The sequence below is a fragment of the Garra rufa genome, chromosome 1 (genome assembly GCF_049309525.1).
Source record: "Garra rufa chromosome 1, GarRuf1.0, whole genome shotgun sequence".
NCBI lineage: Eukaryota > Metazoa > Chordata > Actinopteri > Cypriniformes > Cyprinidae > Garra > Garra rufa.
The window spans coordinates 20,803,636-20,810,724 of NC_133361.1; the positions used below are offsets into that span (position 1 = coordinate 20,803,636).

Consider the following 7,089-nt stretch of genomic DNA (forward strand, 5'->3'; position numbering starts at 1 on the left):
AAATGCATTCTTTGTCACGAGGGGGCGCTTTAGGAGCGCTGAAATTCTACGGTTTCCTGGTAATGGCTGTACACAAATCAGTATTGACGCAGTTTTATCAGACATGAAATGAAAATGCCAACGACACGTTTCTGAGGACAGTCGGTTCCCTTCAGATACATTCATATAAAGACATCCGTGCCGCGTTATGACTTTGAAACCTGCAGCATGCATATTTATTCAATATGACATCATTGCCTTTTTAAGTTTTATCCAGCCCTATCGCGATTCTCGTATATCCGCCCCTTACTCTTAAACTTAAGCCTTTTTTTATACTATTTAATACATTTAAAACTTTGTATGGCCTTAACTTTGATAAGGCTAAATTGATGAGTTTGTAATGACCAGCACGAGCCCTCTACTTTAAGATAGTCCGGTGAAACATTTTGGTAGCCCGACTGGAAAACACAATAGCCCCGGGACATCGGGCTGGCAATTTTGCGATCCCCAAATTCTCGTTTTAAACATAATTCTTATTAGTTGTTTTCAAGCCATCGAGGACTGATGCCACAACCTCCTGATAACTGGCATGTTTTATCTACCGCTCTGTTCCATCAGAGGGCGCGCAGCAAGAAAGACCGGCGGATCACACTCATAGACTACAGCAGGGGTGGGCAATTATTTTTCTCAAGGGGCCACATTAGAAACGTGGCCAGTTTTTGAGGGCCGAACCAATACACAACTCAAGTTTTGCCTTTATTTCTCTTAATAAAAAAAGAATAAATGAAACACTACAGTGAGACTGAAAATTTGCACACAAATGCATCCCAATTTAATAAACATTCATAAAAACAGTTTGAAAAATTTATTTTGAAGTGTAAAATACTAGCAACTTTAAACAAAGATGCAAGTATATGCATTTCAAAAACCAGCATCACAACATCAACTTTTTATAAAAAAGCAAGTAATGCCCCAGTGTTTTTTTTTTTTGTTTTTTTTTGCTCAATAAGAGAAATCTAGCCTGTGTTAGGCTTGAACAAGTGCACTTAATTCTGGAAATGCAAATTTTTGTTTCAAAAACTATTAACTTTATACAACAATTTGTGTTTTAAAGACCAGCATCACATACACACAAGTAAAACACTGGGGGCACTTATTGCTTTTTATATGAAGTATATGATATACTTCATATAAAAAGCAATAAGTGCCCCCAGTGTTTGATTGTTTTACCTGAGAATGGCTTACTTTTTTCACGATTTTGTGGGATATCACAACGCTGGTTTTGATTACTGCATCCCTCGATATATAAAGCTTTGTAAAAAGTCCTTGCTGCTTTTGTTCTGTAGGCCTACCTGTTTAAATGATGCTGTCACCTGAAAATATTTAGTATCTAAAAGGAACAAACTAATTCCTTGTGAACTATAATTTACTGCTCATATCCATTGCCGTCATCATAGCCTTCACATTATTTCTGATTTGAGTGATCCATCTCTATAAAGCTAAATATGTTTAACATGTGTATTCCTGCTTAATATTAGGGATGCAACAATACAGTTAGTCCACGATTCAATACGTACCTCGGTATATATCTTGCCACTTCAGTGTGGGTTTTTTTGGAACAAATTAACAAAATACTCCTGTAAACCTCTGCACACTAGATAAAGTGTGGTTTAGTATGTGTCTGCTTAATTTTTCTTTTGAGAGAGGTATAATTTTTTTGTTTTTTACGCAAAATAGAATGGGTTTCATTCATACTGGATGCCAGAGGGCGCCCTTGTGCAAAAACAAAACAAAACATATGCATCAAAGAAGTAGCGCTAATAACGTTCCGTTCCAGCTTCTCTAATATGGATAAAAGCATCGCTATTGCTATTGCATTCTCTTAACTTATTAAAAACAAGATATAACGGTAAACGTTTTGAATGATGAAATCTAAGGACAATAAACACTCGTCTGCAATAATGGTTTATCTGTGTTCTTCAAGCCATCTCGGGTATTTTCATAAGCCATTGCTAATCGACATACATTGAATATGAGTATAGAATTGCTGAATTGTCTGCCTCATTCTGTGATGTGAATCCACATCTGATCACAACATAAGGAAGTTATTTCAAACGCTCGACTGATGTTGTGAATTAAAAACAAGTTATAATGTTTTTGTAACTTGTTTTTATAACTTTTGTTGGACAACAGGTTTTGAAAGGCTTATGATTGCATGTCATTAGAATGGAAGTTGCTCTGCGTGTTGCGTTATTTTTTTCAAATATAAGAGGGGAAGCGTTTTCTCATTTCAGCACATGAAATTGTGGGCAAACATACAGCAAATTCCAAGAGAAATAAAAGGAAGGAAGATATTTAGATGCAAAACCGAAAAACCGCAATTCACAAGCGCGTATTGAACCTTGGATGTCGTACTGAACGGTTCGATATTATATTGAGTATTGTGACATCCCTACTTAATATGCAGTTATATTACGGACCGTTGGCATGAAACCACGACGCTCCGACTTTTCAAAAATCCGCCGCTCCCTCCATTCAAAATCATACCTCTGCGCTCACATACTCTGATCGCGAACACATTTGTGTGAGGGTGCGCATACGGTCACACAAACAAAATAAAAGCAGCGCGGTTTCGTGTTAAGGGTTATTTTTGCGGTCAAATAGCAATATAAGATTTCCATTGACTCTCTTTATCAGAACTGGTCATGGCACGGCCCATTTTCGTTTGAATTTTAATTAACCAATTACTTCACGCGGGCCGGTCAAGGATATCGAGAGGGCCGTATATGGCCCGGGGGCCGTAAAATGCCCAGGTCTGGACTACAGCCTCACGTGCACACTCGAGCGGAGCTGTTTTTTTTTCTTTTCTTTCTTTTACATATTATAAGCATAACAAAAAATAACTATTTATTATGAAAGCGAATTAATATTAAACCGATGCAACTGCATATTCAAGCACTTTCAAGCACTTCATCCAAAATCCAAGCATTTTTCAAACCTTAAAAACACTACATTAAAATTCAAGCATTTTCAAGGAATTCAAGCACCCGTACGAACCCTGAGTATTCTGACGATCCGGCGTTTCAATCTACAAATCACCAACGTTTACCATGGTTTTACTGTAGTAACACTGACAGTAACCATGGCATGGCAGAAAAGTAAAATATTCATTTAGAATTTTATTATACTTATAATGTGCTAAATATATTAAAGGAGTAATGGAATATAATAACAATATATATATATTTTTTTTTAAGTCATTACAGTTGTTTGTTGTACATTTGTAATTATACTGAATGTCTTCAGGATGCTGTTTTTCATTACAAATTCTTTACCGTGGTAGTGGTAATCTACAAATGTATGCAAATGTATGAAAGATGAAGCTGTTGTTATTTTTACAGATACTCACAGAAACAGAAGCTGTCAACTCTGCTACTGTCAAATGTGCATTTCTAAAATCTAAAACTTGTGATATATATGCATACATACATACAAGAGTAATTTTATTAAGAAGAGATACTGCTTATTTTCATTGAAACATTGAAAATAATTTATTTTGTTTCCAAAAGTGCAAGTTATTTATTTTCACTAATTTAAGAAAAATGTGACTGTTCGTTTTAAGCAATGTGTGCTTTAATTTCAGTTGTTCAACACTGATGTTCAATAAATAATCGTAGATAGTTGATAGTGTGTGTTTCCTTCAATTATTTTAAAATCAAGTAATGCACCCTTCATTCAAAAATCTCTCACTTGTAATATGTGAGCATATTTACTGTACAAAACTTGTCAGTGAACTATGAGGGCAAAAAAATATATATATACATAAATATAATTAAATATAATTTTATTAATAAATAAAATAATCGTTCATTAATCGTAATCGAGTTAAAATGTTCAATTAATCGAGATTTTGATTTTAGGCCAAATCGCCCAGCCCTAATCTATTAAGACTTCTACCTACCCATCTACCATCTACTTATCTATATACGTATCAAACAATACATCTACCTACCCATATATCTATTAACCTACTCAACTATCTACCCATATATCAACCAACATATCTACCATATATCTACCTACCCTTCTATCCAGTATATCTATCTACCCACCCAACAATTTACCATGTCTATCTACCCATATATCTACCCATCCATCAATCCATTTACCCATCTATCAACCCAAAAATCTATCAACTTACCCAACTATCTACCCAAATATCTATCAACCCGTATATTCACCTACCCAACTATCTACCCAAAGATCTATCTACTCTTTATCTACCCACATATTAACCAATATCTACCTACCCATAGATCTATCAACCCATTTATCTATTATCTACCCATATTAGTGTTGTCAAAAATATCGATATTTCGATAAATATCGATACTGAAATATCTGAACGATACCAATACTAATTTCCCGAAGTATCGATACTAGCCGAGCTGTCGCTTTCACTTCTCCACAAAGGCGAGTGACAGCAGTGCCTGTCTCGTCTCATTCAAGTGAAGCGATTAGTAAGGCGAGTGCGGTGCCCCGCGACCGGCTTTGTTTGATAAAGAACACAGCAGGAATGCTATCTGGAAATATTTTGGATATGAAACAAATGAACATGGAAAGCCGAAGTACACAAGCAAGCCAATATGTAAGAGTTGCTACAGAGCAGTGCTAACAAAAGGCGCTAACACCACTAATTTCGCAAAGCACCTGAAAGACAGACACCCGGATCTATATAAAGAAGAACTGTTCTCATTTTAACATTATCATCTGAATCATTAAATAAGATTGCCTATTATTGTTGCTGATGTGAGTGTTGTCCCGTTTTTACCGTAGTTTGTTAATATAATCAGATTGAGGAATCTTAGACGAGTAAATACTTTAACTGCGGTCAAATGTAAATTAACTGCGCTTATTTAACTTAATAAAAAAAAAAAATCATTACTTAAATTCTGCAATTTGTCTAAATGTCTATCCAGAGCATTGTTTTCGCGTGTGATGCACGCATGTTTGCGACAGCGAATCCCGCCCACTATAGGCTTCAAAATCGCTCTTCAGAAACCTACGGATGACGTCACGGACACTACGTCCATATTTTTTACAGTCTATGGGTTTAGCCTACTGCATGCATTTAAACACGGATGCGCGGTTGTCATTGCGACAGTCACAGCCCTAGTTTTGCTTCCACCATTCAAGTGGGCCCGACTGTACTTTAGTAGTGTCTCTCAAATATTGCTCAATCTCTCTCCCCTTTTTTTTTTTTTTTTTTTTTTTTTGCTGTCTCTGTGTTAGTGGCACAGCAGTCTGATCTTCTTCATTCATATTTAAGCGTGAATGAGAACAGTTTCGCGGGGGATGCAAGGTGTATAAAAAAAAAAAGAATATTGGAATCTCAAAAATTTCAAATCGAATGCCAACCCACCGAACGAATATTCGAATAATCGAATATTCTGGTCCAGCCCTACTACTAATACACCCATAAATCAATCTACCCATATACCCATCTACAGTATCCACCTTGCAACGTATTTATCCATCTAACTTCATCCCTTTATCTACCTACCAACAATCCTACTCATCTATCCGGTCAAGAGGTCAGACGTGAGATCAGCAGGCAGAAGGTTTGCCGTTTAACAAGCTCCATGACTCCTGCGAGGGAGGCTAAAAATACAGAAAGAAAGACGGAGGTTGAACAGACGTTCACTCGCCGAGGTGCTTTCTCACCGGTGTTGACTTACAGTGCCTGGCACTCAACGTCCAAACAACTCCTGCGGCCTCGCTCACTTCCTGAAGATCTCTATACCTCATCATCCTGCAGCAGGGCTCACAACCAATGCTGCTTCATATAATGTAAACACATGTCCAACAAACATAATCAGAGAATACGGTTTGCTTCATTTAAATTACCCACAAAGTGGAAGATATAGATTAGCGTTCATGAACCTTCACTGATAACCAACACCGGTGGGAAAATGGTACTCTGTTAGCACAGACGTGTGCCGTTCACACATAGGCTGACGTGGCTTTTTCAGAAATAGTCCATCACAGGTTGTGTGGTAAGATAACACACACACACACACAGCTAAAACGTCACAAGTGCTACCCTTAAACAGATCAGGTAACCTGAGGATTTCAGCATCAACCTTTTAAAGGTAGTCCTGGTTTTATTTAAAAGCCATGTTTCCGGAACAAGCATCGAATCACGATGGACCGACAAGTACGTTGCCAAGACGAGGTCAGGGTGTCCAGGGCAGTGGGGCCTGACGCAAACGGAGGGGGAAAGAAACTCAATCCAGGTCCTGTGATTGCTGGGAAAAAAACGTCACGGTGCAAAAAGCATTAGCGATCGGGTACGCCAAGTCGCTGAAAGTCATATCGAGTCATGAAAAACCACCGGCGGCCGCAGCATTAATTTTCATTGAGGCCGCATTGCTCAACGGCATCTGTTAAGGCGATATAAAAGGCTAAAAACAGCTCTAAAATGGGAAAATAGAAACACAACATTCTCATATAACGCTCAAGCAGCCGCTCGGGGGGGATGAAAACGATAAAACTGACAAAACAAACTGATAACTAGTCTGGGTTTAAACAACACGTTGCATACCGATGCTCATGAAGAGCCAAGAACGATTTTACAAATGAGGACAGGTTCAGAAACAGTAGATCACAACAATTAGGGACAATCTCCAAAAATACAATTCAAATGACATCAGTGTTAAAACTTTATGTTTATACTTTTATAAAGTTTAATCTTTAAATCTAAAGTCCTAAAATATAAATATGATCATGCTGTTAACCATTCTTTTAGGAGGAAACTGTCAAAAAAAATTAACAAAAAAAAAAAATCACAAATAAATGTATTAGATCTGTAAACTAACACTCAGATAAAAATAATCATAATAACAAAATATGAATTCCCTATTTTAAAAAAATAACTGAATAAAAAGTAAGGACATTTCTATAATTAATTACAAAATATATATATTTTTAAACTGAATTCTTTCAGGGGGAAACTGACTTTCAACTTTTAAGTATAAAAGAATTTATTGTTTGTAATTTGTAAAAACTATTAAATAAAATTCTCAAATAAATGTATTCAATCTGTGACCT

At 36.6% G+C, this 7,089-nt stretch overlaps 1 protein-coding gene and 1 long non-coding RNA gene across 2 annotated transcripts in view; one reads left to right on the forward strand and one right to left on the reverse strand.

Moving 5' to 3' along the window:
* Positions 1-7,089, forward strand: part of LOC141343916 (mitochondrial import inner membrane translocase subunit tim16) — a 257,053-nt gene that overhangs the window by 181,760 nt on the left and 68,204 nt on the right. The window lies entirely within an intron of this gene.
* Positions 1-7,089, reverse strand: part of LOC141333882 (uncharacterized) — a 76,570-nt gene that overhangs the window by 36,865 nt on the left and 32,616 nt on the right. The gene's annotated exons all lie outside the window — the stretch shown is intronic.